Source organism: Dendropsophus ebraccatus, chromosome 1 (genome assembly GCF_027789765.1).
Source record: "Dendropsophus ebraccatus isolate aDenEbr1 chromosome 1, aDenEbr1.pat, whole genome shotgun sequence".
Classification (NCBI taxonomy): Eukaryota; Metazoa; Chordata; class Amphibia; order Anura; family Hylidae; genus Dendropsophus; species Dendropsophus ebraccatus.
This window is the reverse complement of record NC_091454.1, coordinates 84,847,421-84,875,160: the sequence shown is the minus strand read 5'-3', so window position 1 is coordinate 84,875,160 and position 27,740 is coordinate 84,847,421. Positions and strand designations below refer to the sequence as shown.

The following is a 27,740-nucleotide window of genomic DNA, read 5'->3' as shown; positions in this document are numbered from 1 at the left end:
GCTAGCTGCGCCTCTAATAAGCGACAACTGTAACAATTGAATAATGGAGTAAAATGAAGTCCAGGTTATGTCAATAAACTCTGACATTAACATACAGAGTCATATGTCAGCCACATCACCTCTGAAGAGGGACAGGAATGTAATACCAAGTGTCGCCAGCTAAGATGGAAAATTGCACTTAATATGCAAGTATTGTTCAACGTTTCTTGTTACACATGTAGAATGACAGCACAATAACCAGTGACCACAACCAATGTCCCTACCTAGAGCCGGAAATAAAGATAGTAGAACACAACCCTTGCCATGTTTCCTCAATATAGTGGAGGACTCCTGGACACATGGGTGCTTCACTTACCAAAAACAGGAAGTAATTTCACCCAATAAGGAGTACCCCTTCAACTTTAGTTCTGCAGTAGAGGATTCCCACAGAAGTGTAGTGTAGGGAACCGAAGTATTCTTTACTTTGGAATTGACCTTCTTGCATTTATGGCAGACTTGAGTGGTATGAAGGCCTGGAGAGAAAAAAAAAAACATCTTTTTCTGTGGCTTGACCCACTCTCACTAAGGAACTGTAATGTTGCAGTGTGGTAAAAGATGTGGTAAAAGATGGAGGCCATAGAAAGAATGAGGAGATGAATGAAGAAATTGTGTTATCAATCTTAGGTTATCTTACACAATACCCCCAGACCTTTGATAAGGAATGGTGGAGGTATAGGCATTCGAGAGTCTCCGGCATGCTTGAGTCCGTCCCAAGCCAAGTGTGTTGTATTTGATTAGCGGTGGCTGCATAAAGTAAATGCAGCCAAATGGCTGCATTGAAAACATGGATAAAGCCACAGGCTGAGAAGTGGGATCAGATGAGGAATGGGAAAACACCCAATCCTCGGCTGATTGCATCTTTTGTGTGGGGTTTAAAATTTATCCCTATCAGCTGCAGATCTCCGTGTGAACAGGGAATATGTGGCCGATAGCAATAGATTTAATTGGCTCCATAAATAATACAGTGATCGTCTGTTTGGCCTGCTGCTCGATTGATTGTGCTTTCTAAAGGCCCTGCAAGCAAGAGCTGATTTTGTTGATTGGCACTTGTTTGCGGCTGCAGACTGCCGAGGATTGATTAATGGTAAAGGACCCTTAGGAGAGGACATACAGTACAAGGAATGTTAGTCAGATTTGCAGTTAGCAGTAAAAGAAGGTAGACTGTGATTAGGAGAGATCTCCCCTGCAGCTAATAGCAAGAGAACAAAGAGAGACAGTGGATGGTTTAACTGATTTATGTGAGTATCTTATACACGCGGCGGCAGCGAGTCCGGGGAGGGCCGAGGGAAGCTGCGCGGGGGGGGGGGGGCTGCACCGGTGACCGTTGATCATCTGGGCAGCCCATAGAATATAGGTCTGCTGCCGCTGCTCCTGTCCCACGGGGCGGCAGCAGCAGATCGCTGCTTTATAAGTCATTTGTCTTTCAACATGTTGAAATACAAACGACTTCAACGATCGGCCGACATGAACGATGCCGGCTGATCGTTGCCTCCTATTCCATGGGACGATTATCGGCAGTAACGGCAGATTTGTGGTTTTTATTTACTACTTCCCTCAACATAATAAACTTCTTATGCCTACCTGTCTACACTCCCCTGGTGTCCCGATGTTGGCTCTCCAGTGTCCCTTGCTGACTCGTCTCTGGAGTGACAGCCTGCTCAGCCAATCACTGGCCACAGCACTGTCCTATGGCAGCCAGTGATTGGCTGAAGAGGTTGTCAATCCGGAGTGGTGTAGTGGCGAAGTAGTGGAGCTGCAGTTAGCGGGGAACACTGGAGAGGTCACATTGGGACTTCGGGGCAGTGAAGAGAGGTAAGCATACCATGTTTATTATATTTACCAAAATGAAGAGAGTAAAGCAGTAAACATGGTGAATGTTAGGTGAAGGCATATGCAAAAATGGAAAAATCTGCCACAATAATTGAATTGTAGTCAAGTTTCAGTTGACTCAATACATAACTAAAACAATGGATAGTCTTTTTCTCATGTTTTACCTTCATCTTGATCTTATCTTCCATCTGACAAGAGATGAAGATGCTTTTTTCCAGTTACTTTGAAGTATCTAAAGAAGAGGGAAACAATTTCAATATTGCACAGAATACTTGTATATATTTATCCCTAGTTACTAGTAGAGATGAGCAAACAGTGGACAGTGGACACAGTGGATTTTGGCCTTAAGGACCACACCAATTTTCATTTTTGCATTCTTGTTTTTTCCCCTTCTAAGAATCATAGCGCTTTTATTTTTCAACTGGCTATTAAAATATTTTGATCGATCTTTATTATTTTTTTCCCTAAAATATATTGTAACAAAAATCAGTAATCATGGAGCTTTTTTTTATTTACGCTATTCAAGAATACTATTGTAGTGGAATGATTTGAGGAGCACTAGCACTTACTATCTGTTTTGTGTCTTGTCCCCTTGAAGACAATGAGCACCCCCTGGGGACAACGAGCATTTTCATCAAGACGTTACTGAGCATCTGTTGGATATAACACTTAATATACACAGACGGTGTGCCGGTTTACAGACCTTATACTCGCAAACCCCATCAAACAACTATATAGGCTAATCCTTTGAGGATACTACTCACTCACACTGTTCATCGATTGTCTGAATTCCTTTTACTGTTCTCATTTCAGTGTTTCTGTTGGAAACACTGGAACGAAAATATGCTGTGATAAGAAAAAAATTATATATATACATAAAAAAAAAAAAAAAAAAAAAAAATATATATATATATATATATATATATATATATATATATATATATATATATACACACACACAGAAAACAAGCTGGCAGGGTAGATAGCAGAGGACCCAATCCTCATGTATGCTGGTTGCTTTCTAACCCGTGAGCTTGTATTATGTATTTTTACTTACAGCATGTTTTTCATTCCAATCTTGCTGTTTTTCGTTTCCAACAGCAACATTGGTATGTAAACATGTTGTAATTAGTAAATATACACAAATTAAGCAGGAGATCTATAGGAGAAACTTTTAATATATCTTTTTAGAAAAAAAAGTTTTTTTCCCCCCTTCTGTTATTATGCTCCTTTGTTGCCTAAGCTTTTCTTTACAAGAGAGAATAGCAACTCACTGAGGAATCAGTTACAGGCTGCTGTGGTGTACCCCTGGTGTGATGTTATATCAGAGGGGCGGCTGGTCACTTGGTAGGTGTTGTGTTGGATGACCGAGATACAGACGGACCTTAAGGTGTTTTCATGTGACGCCATGCCTGGAGGGCACACAGGTGTAATGTACACCTGCTTTTTTTTGTAAGGCATGTTGTACCCTTTTCCCCTGTGGTCAGTGTCCTGCCAGGATGCTACTGGGTTCCTTGGGGTTGTATAGTCACGTATGACCAGAGTAGTGGAATGACCCTCCCGGATGATCGGACCCGCCACCCACAGAGAGGGGAGAATGTCCCAAGGTTGCTGTGTGTTTGCTGTGTCGGTGGTGGCGAATAATCACAGACTCTTGAAATAAAGTTGAATTGGTTTACTATTAGTAAAAGTGTAGCAGGTGATACAGGAAGCCCTTGAGATAGACTTGACAAAGTTCCAATAAACAGTGCAGTGTAGGATATAGTTGTGTTGAGGTAGAGTAGCAAAGAGGAGGATGCCGTGAGAGTCTCAACCCATGTAGTAATGTGCTCTGTCAGGATGTTGGAGGATGAGTGAGAATACCGAACTTGTAGAAGAATAAGAATGAGAAGAACATCTGTGCCCATGTTTTGACCTTTAACTTCAGTCTTTACACCACCTTATGCCCACTAGTGTTGGACGAACCGTACTAATAGGTGACACAGGCCCCAGACCTTGTTACCTAGGTTGAGCGGAATGCTGAGGGTTCCCTGCTGACACCCGCGCTGCGAGGCAGAGTTCATAGGCTTATGCAACTTTGCCCGAATGAGTTCCTGGCTCTGTGGCTCTATAGTGGATACTGTCCTGCTCTGAGACTTCACCTTGTCCACGGCATGGGTTGAGGTTATTTTTTGGCTAGTCCTCCCCTTGAGAGGTTTAACACTACATAGTGCTTGGTGTGGGTACTTGTGAGAAGGTTGGTATCAGTGTACTGTCTTGTGTCCTACCCATGTGGGGTACTGACTAAGACTGACTACTTGGGGGCCTAGCAACGGGCCAGGGCCCAGATAGAACCGCTGTGGAGAGCTGTCTAGTTTGCATCCTTTCTCCACACCGTCCTGAACAGAAGACTCTTGCTCCTCCCTCACCCATGGGACTAACTTCCTCTTCAGCATGTAGGGTGCGCTGTGATTGGGTGAACAGAGTGCAATAGAAGAACAGAGAGGAGAGATGATAGGAAAGAAGAAAGCAGAAATCCTACTGGTCTACAGATTCTGGTAACACATGAACACATTAAGCCTTTTGCAGTCCTTCAGCTGTGCAGCTTCCATACACTAATACACAATACAGCGACATCTAGTAGCCAAATCTTAACCCCTTAAGGACCGGGGCAATTTTGATTTTTGCGTTTTTGTTTTTTCCTCCTTGTGCATAAAAGGCCATAGCAGTTGCATTTTTTCACCTAGAAACCCACATGAGCCCTTATTTTTGCGCCACTAATTGCGCTGAATTTTTGCATAAAGTACACTGCAAAAGCAAGAAAAAATTCAATGTGTGGTGAAATTTAAAAAAAAAACACATTTTGTGTTTTTAGTGGATATGTGTTTTTACGCCGTTGGCCCTGGGGTAAAACTGACTTGTGATATATGTTCCACAAGTCATTACAATTAAAACGATATATAACTTGTATAACTTTTCTTGTATCTGATGGCCTGTAAAAAATTAAAACCATTGTTTACAAATATACGTTCCTTAAAATCGCTCCATTCCCAGGCTTATTCCCAGGCACTTTTATCCTTTGGTCTATGGGGCTTTGTGAGGTATCATTTTTTGGTGCCATAATGTGTTCTTTCTATTGGTACCTTGATTGCGCATATACGACTTTTTGATCGCTTTTTATTAACATTTTTCTGGATTTGATGCGACCAAAAATGCGCAATTTTGCACTTTGGATTTTTTTTGCGCTTACGCAGTTTACCGTGCGAGATCAGGAATGTGATTAATTAATAGTTTGGGCGATTACGCATGCGGCGATACCAAACATGTTTGTTTATTTATTTATTTATTTACTTTTATTAATAACCTGGTAAAAGGGGGGTGATTCAGACTTTTATTAGGGGAGGGGGCTTTTTATTAATAACAACACTTTTTTTTTTACTTTTACACTTATACTAGAAGCCCCCCTAGGAGACTTCTAGTATAAGTGCTTTGATCTCTCATAGAGATTTCTGCAGCATAGATATGCTGCAGAGATCCATGAGATAGGCACTCGTTTACTTCCGGCTGCTGCAGCCGGAAGTAAACGAGTGCCGAGCCGGGGACGGCGCCATCTTGGAGCGGTCCCCAGCCAGCTTCAGAAACGGAGATCGCGAGGAGCGATCTCCCCACTAGACACCAGGGATGACGCTGCAAACGGTAATCGGATGCAGCTGTCAACTTTGACAGCTGCATCCGATTACTGTATTAGCAGGCACGGCGATCGGACCGTGTCCGCTAATACCTGCGGTCCTGGGCTACAAGCGGCACCCGGGACCCGTAAATATACGCCCGCGGTCGTTAAGGGGTTAATACTACTTTCACCATCATAAGACCACAAAAAGTACAGCAACTCACTGAGGAATCAGTTACAGGCTGCTGTGGTGTACCCCTGGTGTGATGTTATATCAGAGGGGCGGCTGGTCACTTGGTAGGTGTTGTGTTGGATGACCGAGATACAGACGGACCTTAAGGTGTTTTCATGTGACGCCATGCCTGGAGGGCACACAGGTGTAATGTACACCTGCTTTTTTTTGTAAGGCATGTTGTACCCTTTTCCCCTGTGGTCAGTGTCCTGCCAGGATGCTACTGGGTTCCTTGGGGTTGTATAGTCACGTATGACCAGAGTAGTGGAATGACCCTCCCGGATGATCGGACCCGCCACCCACAGAGAGGGGAGAATGTCCCAAGGTTGCTGTGTATCTTGGAGCGGTCCCCAGCCAGCTTCAGAAACGGAGATCGCGAGGAGCGATCTCCCCACTAGACACCAGGGATGACGCTGCAAACGATAATCGGATGCAGCTGTCAACTTTGACAGCTGCATCCGATTACTGTATTAGCAGGCACGGCGATCGGACCGTGTCCGCTAATACCTGCGGTCCTGGGCTACAAGCGGCACCCGGGACCCGTAAATATACGCCCGCGGTCGTTAAGGGGTTAATACTACTTTCACCATGATAAGACCACAAAAAGTACAGACTTTTGGGAAGGGTGTATGTAACAGCAACACCCCTAGTGGGACACCACACTGCCCACATAAGTCTACAGAGGGCATAGAGGTGGGGTAGGGAGGGAAATGGGAGGGCTATGATTGCAGAGAGACAGAGCCAAAGAGAGACCGCAGGGAAAGTACACAAGATTACTGTGAGAACTGGCTTCTTATTCATCCTCAAAAAGGGCACAGTGAAACAATTTAGTAAGAGTATTTAAATAGAAGTGTTGCATTAGGTAGGTGACCCTGAGGGCAAATATTTATTCCTTAAAGTAATACTGTGGGGAGAGAATGTCTGAATCTATTAATATGCTCCCAATACTCATCAAATAAGTTCCAATAATTATTTACTAGCTTTAATTATTGATCTGAGGGCCCTTGATAGTGGGTGAAGACCGCAACTCAGTTGTGAATCCAGTCGTAGACCAAACATTGAGACCTCCAAGAAGAGGAAGCAAACATCTCACTCTCACACACACACAGAGATTACACCGGCACTACGGGATCACGGCTGCCCCACGTTGTCAGATAGGTATTACCTTCACCTTAGGTGGTCCTGGTGGTGCTCTGTTCTTGACAGAAGTCCATGAATATACAATATAGAAGAAGCAGTAGAACGGCACTTCACCTTAAAAAATTTCACCTTTATTTCATCAGACAGTAAACAGCAGACAGCATCTGAGAGGTGCTCACTCCCTGCCCACACATCTCACTCTACTGCAACTTTTCTCTTCCCAGCTACAGTTCATTGATGGTGGAGTGAGATTATTTTTTCCTTTCAAAGGGTTTTAAGGGAGACTAATAGCAGGATTTACAACATTGGCATATTAAATCATACCCCTATAATAGTTAATCAACATAGGCAACACCAGAAACAATACAACGTTTAGTGGAGATTCCTAATTGGGAATTGAATAAGTAAAAATGATTTACAAAGTAGCTAGTTACCGAATGGGAGACATATGCAAATGACAATTTGGATCAAAGTGTCACACCCCTAATTTTTTGACCAGCAGCTAAGGGTAGTTCTTGGTGAAATCATTGAATTTATAGCATGACAGATTTGCTCTTTCTACCTTTATTGCGCAACCCTCAGCATCAACTAGGAAGGCATATTTATAAGCTAAATCTACCTATGATACATTAAGGAAGGGGTTGCAAGACAGTTACACTATTGGAAAGACCGCTTTGAAAAGTAAGGCAACAAACCAGGCAAACTACTAGTGAAGATATTATAATTCGTCCTGTACATTCATTCCTGCCATCCAAACATCTAATAGGAAAAGGGTGACATCACCAGATAAAATCTTATAGGAATACATAAGGTTCTATAAGAATATGAACATTCAAACTTAGAAACACAGGAACTGTGCACTAGCTGTAAGGACAGTATGTATATCCCATTATTGTCAGGGAGCACTAGTCTATTTATATTTTTGTGATCCATGCCAGTCGGGTGTGCTGCTTTTTGTGTGATTCATCACAATTTTTTTTTATCATGTTACAAATTCTTCAATAATAATTTTTGTATTGATTAATATATGGCAATAAGTTATCTCTTTTGTAGATAGGATATTTTTTTCTATAAGAATTTGATAATATATAGATTAACATCATCTGCGTGAAGGCCCCCCCGGTGGTCATCGGAATGTGTCGCCCTAAAGGGTGTGGGGCCTAGACCTCTAGGCTGGCCCATTCCCTTGGCCCTGGGGGTGGGGCCTAGACAGTGATGACATCATGGAGGGGTGTGGCCTATGACACTGATGTGGGCGGGGCGACGTTGCACAGCATCTGTGAAACCCCGTCCAGGTGGCACAATCCACCTCAATTATAAAGTAAGGTATGAAAACTGCAGAATTTAGGCTTTGATACTGTAGAGATTTCTTCATACATAAAGGGTGTGACAGTATCACTTTAACCCATTCAGGACCTGTGTCGTAACTGTACGTCCCTTTTCACAGGACCTGCGATGGGTTCCGGCTGTCAATGATAGCCAGACACCCGCCGCAACTGCCAAGACCCAGGCCAAGTTCACTTTCCACCAGTACCTTGCTTGGTGTATGCGACTTTTTGGTCTCTTTGTAGTACAGTACAATTCTTTTTATGATGTGACCAAAAATGTGCAATTTTGCACTTTGGAATTTTTACGCACTCACGCCATTTACCGTGCAAGATCAGGAATGCCATAATTAAATTGTTCTGGTCGATTCCGCTCGTGGCAATATCAAATATGTTTAATTTTATTTATAAAATAGGAAAGCGGGAGGGGGGATTTACACTTTTAATATGCTATAGGATTTTTATAATTAAAAAGACTTTTTTTTTTAACTGTAATAACTTATAGCTACACTAGCGGGCGCCAACATACACTTTACTGATTTCTCAATAGATCATTGAAGTATACATATACTTTAAGTGTTAATAAGAACAGTGCCCAGCTAATGCTCGTGGTCCCCAGGTGCTGATAGTCATACTGTCATACAGTTGCTGCATACAGTGAAGATGCGGCCAAGGATGTTCTTGAGCTTCGGCATATAAGATGGCCCCTAATTTTACAGTAGATTTTTGGGGTTTAAAAAGTTGTCTTATATGCCAGAAAATACAGTATATAATTAATCCCCATAGCCCCTAATGCAATAATAAATGTAGGGGGGGGGGGGGGAAGTACAAATATTTAATATCACTGTGTGTATTTACTGATGCTGTCAATAACATCTCGTGATTAAACCCACAAGTTGACCACAGAAAATTTTAAATTAGAAAAATGTTAATTTTGTCATTTTTTTTCTTTAAAGAATTGCATTTTTCACAAAAAAAATTGTATGGAAATTGTCCATTTCCACTATCCTAAAGTATATGTCAAGAGAAAACAATCTCAGAATCACATGGTTAAGTTATAGCATCACAGAGCTACAACTGCCTAAAGCGAGACAGGTCAGATTTAAAAAATGGGTTGTAGTTCTTAAGGCCAAAATGATCTCAGCCAATCAGTGACTGCAGTGGTGTCCAGCCCCAGTCACTGACTGGCTGAGTAGGCAGTCCCTCAACCGGGTCATGAAGTTGCTGCAAAGGCACGGGTAGGTAATGATTTCAATTGAATTTTTTTTTAAATCGCCAGACTTCTCCTTTAAGTGCATGTATAGCAAACTTTATGAAGGATGTGATGTGCTAAATGTTAAAGGGGAACTCCGGGTAGAGGTTAAAAAAATGAAACTTCTGCAGAAGCATATAACAATACTTACCTATCTATCCCAGCTTTGAAACTACCAAAAATCCATTTGTTTGGGGGGGGTTGTTCTGTTTTGTGTTTCTGTACTTCCTGGTTGAGCAGATGTACTCAGTACTACAGGTTCCAGAATGCAATGCTTTCCCTCAGCTATTCCATCACAGTCCTCCACCCTGCACATTTCCCGCCCAAAGCTGTTGCAGAACATCTAGGCTGTGTTCACACATTGCATTGTTTCATTGTGTTACTGAATTATTTGCAGTACTTTATCATGTCATTGTGGTCCCACTCGCACAGCGCTGTATTCTCTACCTGTAATGCTGATATTGGAATAAAGCAAAGAATTTTTTAAATTTTTTTTTTCTTTTCATCTCCACTCACATATTATGATCAAGCATCTTTTATCTTTGAAGTTGTTTCCCACAATAAGGGCTTTATCCGATATTATCTTACATGGGATATACTGTTTATGCCTTGTTTTTTGTGCAGGTGGGATTGGCAGTGCCGGCTCTGATCCTCTCTGCTGTTTAACATTATCTATTTGTGTTACTGCATCATTTTTGTGTAGATACTGCAGTACTGCAATGACACTCCAACATATGTGAACACAGCCCTAATTTCTCTGTAGACTTTTGCACAATCAGCGAAAGTTGAAACACCTGCTGAGACGAGCAGACTGAGACTAGCAGACACACACAATGTGAGACAAAGGCATGGGATATTTGTCTCCTAAGGGGGGACAGCAGAAAGAGCAGGACACAATGTGAATCAGCTTCCAGTGTGGCAAAACTGTACAGATACAGTAATACAATGTATAGACACATCTATATAATTTTTAATGTACTTTTAATAGAAAACAAGTTTTTCTTATCCGGAGTTCCCCTTTAATTAAAATTTTGCTAAACCGTGGTTTGTAACACATTAAATGTCAAGTTAAACTGCTTCAACAGCTGGGCTTCCCATTAGATGCCAGGATAATGGGCACAGGGTTAGTGTGCATTCTTTGTGGGACAGGCCATTATTACCTCTATATACTAATTGTAAGATAGTTCTTCTTGCATTGAATAACTACTTTCCTGTCACCATCCTGCATATGCTGACTTTTTGATGACTTTCATTAATCCCTATGCTAACCAGTAATGAAAACATGCTTTATTACATAGTTACATAGTTACATAGTTAATACGGTTGAAAAAAGACACATGTCCATCAAGTTCAACCAAGGAGGGGATGGATACAGGGAAGGGGGAGGGGTGATAGGTTCTATACATATGCATTTATATTATTTTGCTCTAAGAACTTGTCTAGGCCGGTTTTGAAGCCCTCTACTGTTGTTGCTGTGACCAGATCCTGTGGTAGACTGTTCCACAGATTCACAGTTCTCATGGTAAAGAAGGCTTGCCGCCTTCAGAGATTGAACCTTTTTTTCTCCAGGCGGAGAAAAAAGTATTTTGACATGTCACCTATTAGGGCCAGCGTTAGGTCAGAGGCTGGAGTACAGAGCAGATCCCTGCAGAAGAGAGACTTTGGCTGCAGCTGCTGGTTGAGGACCACACACTCTAATTGTGCCCTTAGGGTAGGTTCAGACTACGGAATCCGCATGGATAACTTCCGGTGGATTCCATGGCTCGTACCTGTTTGCGGCGGCGCGCCTATGCGCCCGTACCATAGACACCATTCCATGACTGGGCCGGTTTCATGTTCCGCCGAAAGAACTGACATGTCGCGGCCGTGAGTGCGCACTAGCGCCAGAATCCGCCGGAATTTATCCGCACGGATTCAGTAGTGTGAACCTTACACAGAGAGATTGAGCTGAGATTTTTTTTTTTAAGCCAAAACAAGGAACAGACTATAAACAGAGAACAGGTCATAAAGAAAAGACAGAGATTTCTCCTCTTTACTAATCCATTCCTGGCTTTGGCTTCAAAAATCTGTCAGATTAATCTCTCTGTGTAATGGAAACCTAGTGCTTTGCTCATCTGATCTATGTACAATCCACACACACAGTGAGACTGGTCGGTATCAGTAATACACACCTCCTGTGCAGCTTTATTCAGTGCCTGTGCGGCTTGCACATAGATCATACAGTAAAAGCCATAGACACTACAACTTTCTACTAATAATTTACTTCCTGGTATTTTTAAGAGGCCTTACACTTGAAGCTCAGCTGTGTGCCCCAAAATCTAGTTGAATGATAGCCCCCTTGCCACACTGAGCTGATACCCCTGGCTGTGAGCTGCTCCTTTATTTTGTGCTGTGCAGCATGTCCCTTGAGGTAAGCAGCTTCCAGTGCTTCTACAAGATGAAGATGAAGTACAAAGCCTGCAGATAAACTGAAACAAGGTAGGGGGCAGTGTATGGGACCAGGGCCGCCGATAGGGCAGTACAAGTGGTACTGCCGTATGGGGCCCGGACCCTAAGAGACACGGGGGGGGGCCCGGCGGGCCCGCCGCCCCCCGCCCGCTACGCTAGGGGGGTCCGCACGGCCCCCCTTGCCACCTGTTTTTGAGCATCCCGAAAAGCTGCGGCCACGCAGCTTCTCGGGATGCACTGATCGCTTTAACCCCTTAAGGACAGAGCCTGAAATGGCCTTAATGACAGAGACAAATTTTATGAATATGACCAGTGTCACTTTAGTCATTAATAACTTCGGGATGCTTTTACCTATCCGGCTGATTCTGAGATTGTTTTCTCGTGACATATTGTACTTTACATTTCTGGTAAATTGGAGTCGATACTCATAACAAATCTTTATGAAAAAAACCCAAATAATGTGAAAAAATGTGAAAAAATGCATTTTTCCAACTTTGAAACTTTTTTGCGTATACAGAAAGTGGTTATACCACATAAATTATATATTAAATAGCATTAGCAACATGTCTACTTTATGTTGGCGGCATTTATTAAACTATCTTTCATTTTTTTTAGACGATAGGAAGCTTAAAACATTAGCAGCAAATTTCCAAATTTTCAGTAAAATTTCAAAATCAGATATTTTTAGGGACCTGTTCAGGTTTAAAGTGTATTTGAGGGGCCTGTATGTTAGAAAGCCCCACAAAGCACCCCATTTCAGAAACTGCACCCCCCAAACTCTGCAAAAGCATATCCAGAAAGTGTTTTAACCCTTTAGGGGAGTCACAGAAATAAAAGCTAAGTGTGTAAGGAATTTGAAAATTTTAATTTTCTGTGCAGAGATTTTATTGTAATCCAATATTTTTCATAATTATAAACCTATTACCAGAGAAATGCACCCCAATAATTATTGCCCCGTTTCTGCAGTTTATAGAAATACCCCATATGTGGCCCTATTGCGCTATTTGACGCAACCACAAGCCTCAGATATAAGGGAGCGCCTAGTGAATTTCAACGCCTCCGTTATATTTGGTCATTTTTGACTGTACCACTTCAGGTTGGCAGAGGCTCTGGGGTGCCAAAACCTAAAAAACACCCCTAAAGTGACACCATTTAGAAAACTACACCCCTCAAGGAATGTAACAAGGGGTGCGGTGAGCATCTGGACCCCACAGGTGCTTCACAGATTTTCCGAACAATATGGCGTGAAAAAAGAAAAATTTATTTTTTACACTAAAACGTTGTTCTAGCCTTCAATTTTTCATTTTCTTAAAGGGATAAGAGGCAAAAAAAGACACAAAACGTGTAGCGCAGTTTCTCCCGAGTACAGAAATACCCCACATGTGGCGATAGAGTGCCAGGGGGGCGCAGGACGAGCCTCCAAAGGGAAGGAGCGCCAATTGGCTTTTGGAAGCTGAATTTCACTGAAAAGGATTTCAAGGGCCATGTCGCATTTACAGAGCCCTCGTGCTGCCAAGACACTGGAAACCCCCCACAAGTGATTCCATTCTGGAAACTACACCCCTCAAGGAATCTAACAAGGGGTGCAGTGAGCATATGGACCCCACTGGTGACGGGCACAAATGTGGAACAATGTGACGTGAAAGGGAAAAATTTCATTTTTTCACTTTCATGGCACAAATGTGCCCGTCATCAAGGGGTCCATATCCTCACTGCACCCCTTGTTAGATTCCTTGAGGGGTGTAGTTTCCAGAATGGGGTCACTTGTGGGGGGTTTCCAGTGTTTTGGCAGCACAAGGGCTCTGTAAATGAGACATGGCGTTCATCATCCATTCTAGCCAAATCCAACCTCCAAAATCCAAATGGCGCTCCTTCCCTTCGGAGGCTTGCCCTGCGCCCACATGGCGCTTTATGTCCACATGTGGGGTATTTACGGACTCGGGGGAAATTGCTCTACACATATTGTGTGTTTTTTTCTCTTTTAACCCCTTGTGAAAATGATAAATTCAAGGCTAAACCAACATTATAGTGTAAAAAATGTAATATTTCATTTTCACGCCACATTGTTCCACATTTGTGCCCGTCACCAGTGGGGTCCATATGCTCACTACACCCCTTGTTACATTCCTTGAGGGGTGTAGTTTCCATAATGGGGTCACTTGTGGGGGGTTTCAACTGTCTTGGCAACACAGGGGCCTTTTGAATGCAACATGGCCCCTCGAAATCCATTCCATCCAAATCCAGCCTTCAAAAACCAAATGGCGCTTCTTCCCTTTGGAGGCTTACCCTGCACCCGCATGGCGCTTTATGTCCACATGTGGGGTATTTCCGTACTCAGGGGAAATTGCTCTACACATTAAATGTTTTTTTTTATCTTTTAACCCCTTGTGAAAATGAAAAAACATGACAAGATTAATGATTTAGAGTAAAAATTTTACAAAAATTACACTAAATGTTGGTCTAGCCTTGATTTTTTTCCATTTCCACAAGGGGTTAAAAAAGAAAATGAACACAAAACGTGTAGGGTAGTGTCCCCTGAGTACGAAAATACCCCACATGTGGGCATAATGTGCCATATGGGCACAGGGCAAGTCACCAAAGGGACAGAGCGCCATTTAGAGGCTGGAATGGAGGATGGAGGCCATGTCGCAATTACAAAGCTCCTGTGCTGCCAGGACAGTAGAAACCCCCGACAAGTGACCCCATTCTGGAAACTACACCCCATAAGGAATCTAACAAGGGGTGCAGTGAGCATATGGACCCCACTGGTGACGGGCACTTACGTAGAACATGTGCCGAGAAAATAAAAAATACAATTTTTTTCATTTTCACGTCCCAAATGTGGCCGTCACCAGGGGGCCATATCCCCGCTGCCCCCCTTGTTAGATTCCTTATGGGGTGTAGTTTCCAGAATGGGGTCACTTGTGGGGGGTTTCTACTGTCCTGGCCGCACAGAGGGTTTGTAATTGCATCATGGCATCCTCTAATGGGAATGGCGGCCATACCTATTTAGCTGGGGAAAAGGGACAATTCTAATTTATTTGGGGGTATTAGGGCAATTATTAGTTTATAAGGTTGGAAATGACAGGTGTCCATCAAACTCAACCTGTGTTGATCCAGAGGAAGGCAAAAAACCCTCGTAATGCAGACGACAGTAGCCTCATCACAGGGGAAAAATTCCTTCCTGACTCCATAATGGCGATCAGAATAATCCCTGGACCAACGTGACCCCTGAAATAGGAATAAGGGACAGAATTTAGATAATGTAGAACCCCAGTGACGTGTGGTGCGCCTTGAAGCGATCCAGTATGCAGAGGCCGGGGTGATCAGGACAGGCGTCACACTGGAAATGGTGTCCTTCCTGATCCCCCTGTTACGCCACACTCTCCACTTCTTCTGGGGTCTCCCTTTCTCCAGTGTGGGGGACGTCACCTGGAAAATGTTGTCCTGGTGCGATACGGGGTCCTTCATATCCAGAAGCGCTGGGTCCGCTCCATGGCTGCTAAATATTAGGGCTCTATTACTGCTTCTGATATTTACGGATCGTGCCGCAAGCTACAGTAGCTCGGGCAGCGAGGGACCGGAAGAGGGGGTGCTGGTATAAAAGTTATCCCCGTACAGGTGGTGACCTTTATCCAGCAGTGGGAAGATCAGTTCCCGGACGATCTCCCCACTAACTCGGAGGATGGGGGGGGGCGGGGGCATCTGGGGGCTGGATTCGAGTGTCCCTTCCTTCATACACTCTAAGGGTACGTGCACACTGCGGAATCGCAACAGATAACCCTTCGTGCATTCCGCAGCTGGCACCCACCGGCGGACTGATGCAGGCGCACGTCTCCACACGTGTCATAGACTCCATTCTATGCACGGGCGGATTCCGCTCTCCGTCCAATGTGTTCATTCTTTGGATGGACGACGGATTCCGCCCGTGCATAGAATGGAGTCTATGACACGGGTAGAGACATGCGCCTCCATCAGTCCGCCGGTGGGTGCCAGCTGCGGAATGCACAAAGGGTTATCCTTCTCCATTCTGCAGTGTGCACGTACCCTAAATCTGTAAGTGTACCCAGAGGTACGCTCACACAGTTTGTAGAATTTCACACCATGCCGTCATCTCTTATTGGGACGGTTCTGGCGGAAAAGACGTGTCTGGGGGGCAGCGTACGCTATGCTACCCCCCAGACATGTCACTGGATGATGAGGATGATGAGGATGAATGGAGGAAAGAAGGATCCCCCCATTCATCCTCACTGGCTGTTTCGGTGTCGGAGGCAATAATAGCGTATCCCTCTGACGCCGAAAACACCCTGGGGGTCATCTTTATACGGGGATTGGTATATGGGGTATGTAGTGGTGTAGTGTCAAACTTTATTCAATGTAGTGTGGTGTAATGTAGTGTTTTTTACGTGTTTTTTTACAGTAAGTATAAAAAAAAAACCTACGCCAACAAAGGAGTTGCTGCTAAATGCCGCACTTATGTGCGGCACTTATAAGCAGACCGTGGCAGTAGGATATAGAAAAAAAACACCCTACGCCAAAAAGGAGGAGTTGCTGATTAGCAGCGCACTTTCGTGCGATGCTGATCAACACTCAGCGGCGATAGGGTGCGGAAAATAGAAAAAAAAAAATTTGAAAAAAAAAAAATAAAAAAATTCTACATTCTGAATTTCCCTGTAGCTGCTGATAAGTGTATTACACATATCAGCCGCTAGGGGGCAGCAGAGCGCAAAATACGGAAAGAGCCGACGCTGGAGCCGAAAATAGCCGAGAGAAGCCGAACGTGACGTCACGGAAGAAGCCGAAGACCCGAACGAAGACGAGAACGCCGCGAACCCGGAAGACGCCGATCAGGAGCCCGGGACAGGTGAGTAATGTACAAATACCTGCTCTGGACCCCTCAGCTAGGTAGCCGAGGGGTCCAGAGCAGGTATTTACTATTTTGTGGGACTCTGATCGCCGTGCCACCGGCCCGATCGCCGTGAACGGCCGGCCGGCCGTTCACGGCGATCGGGCCGGTGGCACGGCGATCACCATTACTTTTTACAGTAATGGCGGTCGGTGCCGTCCTCGGACAGCACCGACCGCCATTTTTTTTCCGGGTCATCGGGTCGCCGATGACCCGGAAAGGTTCCGATCGCCGCTATTGGCTGATCTGAATTGATCAGCCAATAGCGGCGATCGTAAGCACGGGGGGTGTTAACCACCCCCCGTGCCGTGAAGCTAAGATGGCCTGCTATGATTTATAGCAGGCCATCTTCCCCGACCGCTGTGTGTGAACACGCAGCGATCAGGGAAACATCGGGCGTAAATTTACGCCCTGATGCGCCAAGTACCAGGGCGCGAGGGCGTAAGTTTACGCCCGATGTCGTTAAGGGGTTAATGTTCCGCCCGCACAGCGGGCGGAACATCAAAGCGATCAGAATACAGGAGAAGGACCTGTCAGCGTCCTCCTCCTGTATTCTCTCCCATAGGCTGCCGACACTTCATACCAGCAGCCTATGGGAGGCCCGGGACGTGATCATGTGCCCCTCCGGCAGGCGTGATGATGTGACGTCATCACGTCTGCCGGAAGTCCCGTCCCTGCGGCTCGCAAGATGGAGCCCGAAGAGGAGGAGGAAGAGCTGCTGCCTGCACAGCGCGGATTAGGTGAGTAAGATGTTTGTTTTTTTTAGGGGCACCTCTGGGGGCGTTATTAGTGTATGGGGGCACCTCTGGGGGCATTATTAGTTCATGGGGGGCACCTCTGGGGGCATTATTAGTGTATGGGGGCACCTCTGGGGGCATTATTAGTGTATGGGGGCACCTCTGGGGGCATTATTAGTGTATGGGGGCACCTCTGGGGGCATTATTAGTGTATGGGGGCACCTCTGGGGGCATTATTAGTATATGGGGGCACCTCTGGGGGCATTATTAGTATATGGGGGCACCTCTGGGGGCATTATTAGTATATGGGGGCACCTCTGGGGGCATTATTAGTGATTGGGGGCACCTCTGGGGGCATTATTAGTGTATGGGGGCACCTCTGGGGGCATTATTAGTGTATGGGGGCACCTCTGGGGGCATTATTAGTATATGGGGGCACCTCTGGGGGCATTATTAGTGTATGGGGGCACCTCTGGGGGCATTATTAGTGTATGGGGGCACCTCTGGGGGCATTATTAGTATATGGGGGCACCTCTGGGGGCATTATTAGTATATGGGGGCACCTCTGGGGGCATTATGAGTATATGGGGGCACCTCTGGGGGCATTATTAGTATATGGGGGCACCTCTGGGGGCATTATTAGTATATGGGGGGCACCTCTGGGGGCATTATTAGTATATGGGGGCACCTCTGGGGGCATTATTAGTATATGGGGGCACCTCTGGGGGCATTATTAGTATATGGGGGCACCTCTGGGGGCATTATTAGTATATGGGGGCACCTCTGGGGGCATTATTAGTATATGGGGGCACCTCTGGGGGCATTATTAGTGTATGGGGGGCACCTCTGGGGGCATTATTAGTTCATGGGGGCATTAGTTCATGGGGGCACCTCTGGGGGCATTATTAGTTCATGGGGGCACCTCTGGGGGCATTATTAGTTCATGGGGGCACCTCTGGGGGCATTATTAGTTCATGGGGGCACCTCTGGGGGCATTATTAGTGTATGGGGGTACCTCTGGGGGCATTATTAGTGTATGGGGGCACCTCTGGGGGCATTATTAGTGTATGGGGGCACCTCTGGGGGCATTATTAGTGTATGGGGGCACCTCTGGGGGCATTATTAGTATATGGGGGCACCTCTGGGGGCATTATTAGCTCATGGGGGCACCTCTGGGGGCATTATTAGCTCATGGGGGCACCTCTGGGGGCATTATTAGCTCATGGGGGCATCTCTGGGGGCATTAATAGCTTATGGGGGCATCTCTGGGGGCATTATTAGTATATGGGGGCATCTCTGGGGGCATTATTAGTTCATGGGGCACCTCTGGGGGCATTATTAGTGCATGGGGGTACCTCTGGGGGCATTATTAGTTCATGGGGGCCACCTCTAGGGGCATTATTAGCTCATGGGGGCACAGCTGGGAATCCTACATACAGGGGGCACAGCAGGGGATCCCACACAGCGCAGTTACTATGGGAGCCTACAGGGGGGAGAAAGGAAAGGAAGTTGCTAGAAATGTGCGGAGCCTAAATTGTTTGTCTCGCAGGTTCTAAGGGGATGAAACGTATCTGGAAGGAATCATCATGGAGGTCTGGGCCGGATGGAGAGGAAAAGGGAAAGTGACGCCTCAGATCAAAGAAGACATCACCTGTGAGTCACTGTATGACGCTTTTCTTATTTTGTAGAACATCATTTAGTAGGGGCGCCCCGAGGTGACAGCTACTACATTATCTGTACTCAGAGATATCACTGTGTTATCTGTTGTGTTACATAGGACTGCAGGTGACTACTACATTATCTGTACTCAGAGATATCGCTGTGTTATCTGTGGTGTTACATAGGACTGCAGGTGACAGCTACTACATTATCTGTACTCAGATATATCACTGTGTTATCTGTGCTGTTACATAGGACTGCAGGTGACATCTACTACATGATCTATACTCAGAGATATCACTGTGTTATCTGTGCTGTTACATAGGACTGCAGGTGAAATCTACTACATTATCTGTACTCAGAGATACCACTGTGTTATGTGGTGTTACATAGGACTGCAGGTGATATCAGGTGATTTCTCCAGGTTGCAGAAGTTCAAACGTCATCGTGCCCTGGTGTGCTGGTGTCTGTATGTCTGTATACATGTGTGCTGGTGTCTGTATGTCTGTATACATGTGTGCTGGTGTCTGTATACATGTGTGCTGGTGTCTGTGTGTGAGATCAATTCTAGAGAACTGGCTCATATATCCCATTTTCCCTAGTTGCTTAAAATGTAACCTCTGTTATACAGTTATAAAATTGTAGAAACTAAATGTGAACAAGGTGCAATTCAAATAGACACTTACTTGTATAGCTGCCTCTTGTGCTCTGTATGCAGTGCATTATATTCACCCCTGCAACGTACAATTTATAGCGTGTCTACAAGCCCAGCGGGGCTCATTATGATGGAGACTAAAACTTATACAAGAGTGGGGTAGGGGTTCCCCTGTATTCAGAATGCTGTTGAGTGCTAGGCAATGCCCCGTCTGGGATTATTGAATTTCGAGGGTCTATGCAGAGCAGGATAAAGACACCTCTGCTGCACAAACAGGATCTGCTAGAAAGCGTTCTCACCGCCATGTATTCGCTATCACTGTCTTGGGTGAGCTAAACTAGTCTGCCTGGGGGTGTGTGTGATTTGTATATGCTCACTAACATGGAACAGCCTCATTATATTAGCCTTATCAACATATTCTATGTTAGTGAGCATACCGGGGGGGGGGGGGATATTGGTGAACATATACAAATCACACCGCCCCCCAGACCCTCGAAATTCAATAACCCCAAACGGGGCATTGCCTAGTACTCAACAGCATTCTGGATACAGGGGAACCCCTACCCCACTCTTGTATAAGTTTTAGTCTCCATCATAATGAGCCCCGCTGGGCTTGTAGACACGCTATAAATTGTACGTTGCAGGGGTGAATATAATGCACTGCATACAGAGCACAAGAGGCAGCTATACAAGTAAGTGTCTGTTTGAATTGCACCTTGTTCACATTTAGGTTCTACAATTTTATAACTGTATAACAGAGGTTACATTTTAAGCCACTGGGGAAAATGGGGTATATGAGCCAGTTCTCTAGAATTGATCTGAACCAAATTATACCTCCCAGCAAGGCGTGGGGCGAACACAGAATTTTTTTTTTATTAATGTGGGGGGCCCAGACACTTTGGTTGTATGGGGCCCCGAAATTCCTGATGGCGGCCCTGTATGGGACAATGAACTGCTGCACTTTGTGTAGCAGCCACCTCTTCCCCTATGTCACTTCTGCACTGCATAAACTCACTGCGCCAGCAGCCTACAGCAGAACTTACCCCATAGTTCAGCTGCTGCAGACTGGCAAGATTGGCAGCTCATGTTACCAGTAGGGGATCACATCATCTCCTCTGACAGCTGGCTTACCCCCTCTGATCATCAGGTCACCCAGCCCCAATATCTGTTTATCTATCTCCTGTATCACCTTGTATTTCCATGTGATGTATATTTCTAGACAACACAGTATATCTGGCATATACAGTATTATATCTGTACACAGATATAATAGACATTAATGGAAGCTACAGAAAAAGCATAGAACAGCTTGCTCAGCAGTATATAGAATCCTGCCCACCTCTTGCCACCACTCATGGTTACTATGGGACTGGTCTAGTGGTATTACCTATTAATGATCCTGATCCAGTGGTTTTATCTGTCCCTTGGTTGGCTCCATCATTGGTCTCTGTATAGTGTGTTTTGTTCAGTGACAGTATCAGGGACAAAACTAGCGCTGCAGCAGCCACATCAGGGGGCCCAGTGCCTTGCTTAGCGCTTTAATGACCCTGGCTAGCGATTCAGGACCTTTGTACTGAATCTGGCTAACCAGGCGGCATTCCCATCACTCTCCCACCCCCATGCGCAATGCGCATACTCACAGGACCCAGTGGCCGGCGCAGTCCCTTTTCTTTCCGTTCTCCCACCTCCAAGGAGTGGCAGTGTGTCGGGGGTTTTACAGAAGAGAACGCCGCGGGACACAGGATTCATGGGGCCCCATACAGTTTCTTGCTATGGGGCCCCTTGAACTCCAGCTACGCCCTGGACAGTATGGAGTTAAAAATTAATTACTATATGGCAGTGTAATTTGCTCTTGGTATAGTGGATTTTTTTTGTATGTACAGTTTACACATAATTGTGTGTATATAGGATATATGTCATGGGTTTAGTGCTTGAGGACCGTAATAACACCCATGGCATGCCACAGAACGGCACGAGTGTGAAGGTGTTTCTGGTGCAATATTTTTCAGAATTTGGGGACTCACTTTTAATTTTGCCCGGGACCACACTTTGCCTAAAACTGGCCCTGTCTCCTATTCAATAAATTCAGGTATTTCAATCAGTCTTGTTGTTACAGTTGTAAAATGTCAAGCATCTACCAATACAGTCTGCCTTTACAAATATTTGTGAAAGAATGTGTCATTCTAAATACAGTAGCTCAATGAATTTTAGCATGGTACTGCAAAAGGATGCCACCACGGCCACAAGTGAATTTATGAAGTTTTCTTCCTCTTAGATTTTTTACAGTCAAATGTAAGTGATCTTACTGAAAAGTGGAAGTTTTTAGGAACAGCAACTCAGCCAAGAAGTAAAGACTACAAAAAAAGTTAGAATGGGGTTACTGAGTAATAAAGTGCATAATGCACAAATGGTGCTTACATGGTGCCAGAAAGTGCCAGAGATTTTTAATTTACTTCTGTTAAAAATCTCAGAGCGGGAGAGGTTTTCTGTGGGGATTTGCTATTTCTTTGGACAATTCCCGACAGGGACAGAGGTGGCAGCAGAGAGAACTGTTTCACAGTGATAATAATACACCACTTCCTGCACAACATACAACACTAATAAGTACTAGAAGTCAATGCAAATGTTCATGTGTCTACTCAAACGGTCAGAAACCGACTCCATGAGGATAGTATGAGGACCCAACGCCCACAGAAGGGGGTTGTGCTCACAGCCCAACACTGTGCTGGATGCTTGGCAGTTGCCAGAGATCACCAGGATTGGAAAATTTGCCACTGATGCCCTGTGCTCTTCACAGATGAAAGCAGGTTTACACTGACCACATGTGAGAGCAATCTGCTGCCTGCACCATCCTTCAGCATGACCGCTTTGTCAGTGGGTCAGTAATTTGTGCGGGGTGTGGGGTGGCATTTCTTTAGAGGGCCACATAGCCCTCCATGTGCTTGCCAGAAGTAGTATGACTGCCATGATGTACCTAGATGATATCCTCAGACCCCTTGTGAGACCATATGCTGGTACGTTTGGCCCTGGGTTCCTCCTAATGCAGGACAATACTAGACCTTATGTGGCTGGAGTGTGTCAGCAGTTCCTGCAAGATGAAGGCATTAAAGCTTTGGACTTGCCCGTCCGTTCCCCAGACCTGAATCTGATTGCCCACATCTGGGACATCATGTCTCGCTCCATCCACCAACATCACATTGCACCACAGACTGTTCAGGAGTTGGCGGATTCTTTAGTCCAAGTCTGGGAGGAGATCCCTCAGGAGATCATCCGCCACCTCATAAGAAGCATAGGGAGGTCATACAGGCACGTGGAGGCCACACACAATACAGAGCCTCATTTTGACTTGTTTTAAGGACATTACATCAAAGTTGGATCAGCCTGGAGTTGGTTTTTTTGTTGTCAGCACATTCAACTTTGTACAGAACAAACTATTCAATGAAAATATTTCACTCATTCAGATCTAGGATGTGTTGTTTGAGTGTTCCCTTTTTTTGAGCAGTGTACTTAACAGGGGTGGGGAACGTCCGGCCCGCTGGGTGGATCCGGTCCGCAAGGTCCTTTGATCCGGACCCCGGACCCCCAGCTATTAGTAAAATATCCCTGCTGACTTCTTCACCGTGCTCCCTGACTGCTTAGGAGCGCGGTGAAGAAGTCAGCAGTAGTGATGAGCGAGTACTAAAATGCTCGGGTGCTCGTTACTAGAGCCGAGTATTTGCTGACACTCGAGTGCTCGTTTCGAGTAACGAACCCCATTGAAATCAATGGGAGACTCGAGCATTTTTTGAGGGGACTCAAGTTCGGTAGAGAGAAGGTCGTGTGAAAACCCATCAACCTCAGAAATTGATGGAAACACAACGGAAGTGGACAGGAAACAGCAGGGGCAGCATGTATGCATGCCTCTGAGGCTTCCTAATGGCACCATTATGCCTAATTCTGTGCAACAGCCTGGTTAAAACAGAGGAAGCATAGGGACCACCCAAAAACTCAGCCTGACACAGCATGGCATTGAGAACACAGGGAACCATTAAAACAGAGGTAGCTTATCATGAACCAAAAATTCAGCCTGACACAGCATGGCGGTGAGGACAGAGTGAACAAGGTAAAAGCGGTAGCCAGTCAGCCTTCAAAAATTATACCAGACCTAGCATGGCAGTGAGCTCACAGAGAACCATTAAAAGTGAGTGAGGAAGAAAGTGAGTCTCCCCAAAATAAGGCCAAACACTGCAAGGCATTGAGCACACAGAGAACTGCCGGGATCAGCAGTAGCTAACATGGAGGCCAGGCAGGAGAAACAGTAGCCAACATGGAGGCCAGGCAGGAGCAACAGTAACCAACATGGAGGCCAGGCAGGAGCAACAGTAGTTAACATGGAGGCCAGGCAGGATCAACAGTAGCCAACATGGAGGCAAGGGCAGGCACACCAGTAGTCAGCAGTAGTCAACATGGATGCCATTAAAGGCCCAGCAGTAGTCTACATGGATGCCAGTTAAGGCCCAGCAGTAGCCAACATGGAGGCAAGGGCAGGCACACCAGTAGTCAGCAGTAGTCAACATGGATGCCAGTTAAGGCCTAGCAGTAGCCAGCATGGAGGCAAGGGCAGGCACCACAGTAGTCAGCAGTAGTCAACATGGATGCCAGTAAAGGCCCAGCAGTAGTCTACATGGATGCCAGTTAAGGCCCAGCAGTAGCCAACACGGAGGCAAGGGCAGGCACCACAGTAGTCATCAGTAGTCAACATGGATGCCAGTAAAAGCCCAGTAGTAGCCAACATGGAGGCAAAGGCAGCACGGTGGCTCAGTGGTTAGCACTGTAGCCTTGCAGCGCTGGAGTCCTGGCTTTAAAGACGACCAAGGACAACATCTGTAAAAAGTTTGTATGTTCTCTCCATGTTTGCGTGGGTTTCCTCCGGGTACTCCGGTTTCCTCCCACGCCCAAAACATACAGATAGGTGAAACCTGCGGAATCTGTGTGCGCTATACAAATAATTTAAAAAAAACAAAAAAGTGCAGGCAGAGCAGTAGTCAACATGGATGCGAGTAAAGGTCCAGCAATAGTCAACATGGATGCCAGTTAAGGCCCAGCAAAAAAGGAGGCAAGGGCAGGCCAAGCAGTAGTCAACATGGATGCCAGTAAAGGCCCAGCAGTAGTCAACATGGATGCCAGTAAAGGCCCAGCAATAGTCAACATGGATGCCAGTTAAGGGCCAGCAAAAAGGAGGCAAGGGCAGGCACACCTAGTGAGGCTCCCTATAACTAGGCCAGACACTGCAGAGCCTTGAACACACAGAGAGCCATTTCAAGTGAGTGAGGAATCTAGTGAGGCTCCCCAAAACTAGGCCAGACACAGCATGGCATTCAGCACACAGAGAGCCATTACAAGTGAGTGAGGAAGCTAGTGAGGCTCCCCAAAACTAGGTCGACAGTGCAGGGCCTTGAACACACAGAGAACCATTACAAGTGAGTGAGGAAGCTAGTGAGCCTCCCAAAAATTAGGCCAGACAAAGAGAGTCCACCCAAAAATTGGAGTGAGTCCAGGGGCTAGGATATGTAGTGGACATGAACCCGGGTGCTGACAGCTAACTGGCTAGGCCAGTTGTCAGTCAGCACTCACCATCAAGGTTACACTTGATGCCTCTCAACCGGGGGTGGTGAGGCCCCGGCCACGGCTAGACAAAAAAAAACCAAAAAACAGCAGGCTGGTTGGCGGGGGCGCATTTGGCAGGCCCCCGTCAACCAGTCCCGCTACTCCGCAGACGTAGTGTGACGTCAGAGCATGGCAGTGAGGACACAGAGAACCTTTAGGAGTGAGGAAGCAATTGAGCCTCCCAATAATTAGGCCAGACCCTGCATGGCGGAAGAAGACTTGGCAGTTGGCTGAGAATTGTAGGAAGAGGAGGAGGAGAGGAGATACCAAGAATCTTCATGCTTTCCCCGGGTGGACAGTTGGATTCAGGTGAAATCCAGGCTTTGTTCATTATTATAAACTTCAGCCTGTCAGCACTTTCAGTGGACAGGCGGGTGCGCTCATCAGTGATGATGGCACCAGCTGCACTGAAGACCCGCTCTGACAACACGCTAGCAGCAGGGAAGGCCAGCATCTCCAAGACGTAAAGCGCCAGTTGGGGCCATGTATCTAGCTTTGAAACCCAGTAGTTGTAGGTAGCAGAGTGATCGTGAAGGACAGTGGTATGGTCAGCAAGGTACTCCCTCACCATCTTCATGAAGGCTTCACCCCTACTCTGTCTAGACTGGGGACGGTTGACATAGTCTTGCTGGGGTGCCATGAAACTGTCAAAGGCCTTGGAGAATGTTCCCCTGCCCCTTGACAAGCTGCCTGGTCCACCGCTCCTCTCCCCCGCTCTTTGGCCCACAGAACTACGTCCTCTGGCGCTAGTGGTGTCAGATGGGAAGTACATTTTCAGCTTCTGTACCAGGGCCTGTTGATATTGATTCACTCTCATACTGCGTTCCTCGGCAGGAATGACAGTGGAAAAGTTCGGTTTCTACCAAGGGTCCAGGAGAGTGAACACCCAGTAATCTGTGCTGTCCAAAACCAGTAGTCAATATGGATGCCAGTTAAGGCCCAGCAGTAGTCCACATGGATGCCAGTTAAGGACCAACAACAAAAATGCAAGGGCAGGCACACCAGTAGTCAACATGGATGCCAGTTAAAGACCAGCAACAAGGATGCAAGGGCAGGCACACCAGTAGTCAACATGGATGCCAGTTGACTTGCGGAAATGCGCACAGATGCGGTGCACCTTGTTGAGCAAGTCAGCCACATTGGGGTAAGCTTTAAGGAACCGCAGCAACATTAGGTTGAAGACGTGGGCCAGGCATGGTACATGTGTGAGGCTGCCGAGTAGCAGAGACGCCACCAGGTTCCGCCCCTTGTCACACGCAACCAAGCTCACTGCTAATTACACACGAACCCAAGTGCTGACAGCCCCGAGAGGCCCCAACCACAGCTAGACCAAAAAAACTAAAATAAAACAGCTGGCTGGTTGGCGGGGGCGCGATCGGCGGGCCCCCGGCAACCAGTCCCGCTCCTCCGCAGACGTAGTGTGACATCAGAGCATGGCAGTGAGGACACAGAGAACAACACAGTCTGCTTAAGAGGCCACGGAATTTGATCAAATACAATTTCAATCCTTTAAAGAGTCTCTAAGAGACTGCAAGTGCAGTAGCCTGTGTATTAAAAAGACCTGGTCAATCCTGCCTTCAAAAAGGCTACTACAACATCCAAGAAAGGAAAGAAGCTACTGGTAAAAAGCCTGGTCAATCCTGCCTTCAAAATGGCTAAAACATCCAAGGAAGGTAGAAGGTGCTGTTCAGCAATTTGAGCACCGCCTGTTGGCGCTTACCCACGGTAGTGCTGCTGCGCCTAAAAGTAAAATAGCCGTATTATGGCTAGATTTAGCCTCACACCCTCATGCAGTTGTGCGTGATAGGCCTCTCTTTGGAGGTAGGGCCGAAGAATAACAATATAGACTTCTTAAGAGGCCCCGAGCTAAAAAATGAAAGGACAGCAGAGAATCCCCGCAAGTTCACATCCACAGGTCATATGGTTTGAAATGGTTAACAAAAGGATGCTAAATTAGGATCCACCATTATCACTGTCTGTTCCTTTGAACAGTGAAAATTGCACTTTAATTGAACTCGATTTGATTTTAAAATTTAAATTGAAGGTTAGAAAATAAAAAAAAAAGTAAGTGGCCATTACCGGCAAGGGCAGGCACACCAGTAGTCTACATGGGTGCCAGTAAAGGCCCAGCAACAACGAGGCAAGGGCAGACACACCAGTAGGCTACATGGGTGCCAGTTAAGGCCCAGCAACAACGAGACAAGGGCAGGCACACCAGTAGG

The 27,740-nt window shown here is 45.9% G+C and overlaps 1 protein-coding gene across 1 annotated transcript in view; it reads left to right on the top strand.

Annotated features, from left to right (window-relative positions):
- The window catches only part of EPYC (epiphycan), a 70,095-nt gene that overhangs the window by 176 nt on the left and 42,179 nt on the right, over positions 1–27,740 (top strand). The gene's annotated exons all lie outside the window — the stretch shown is intronic.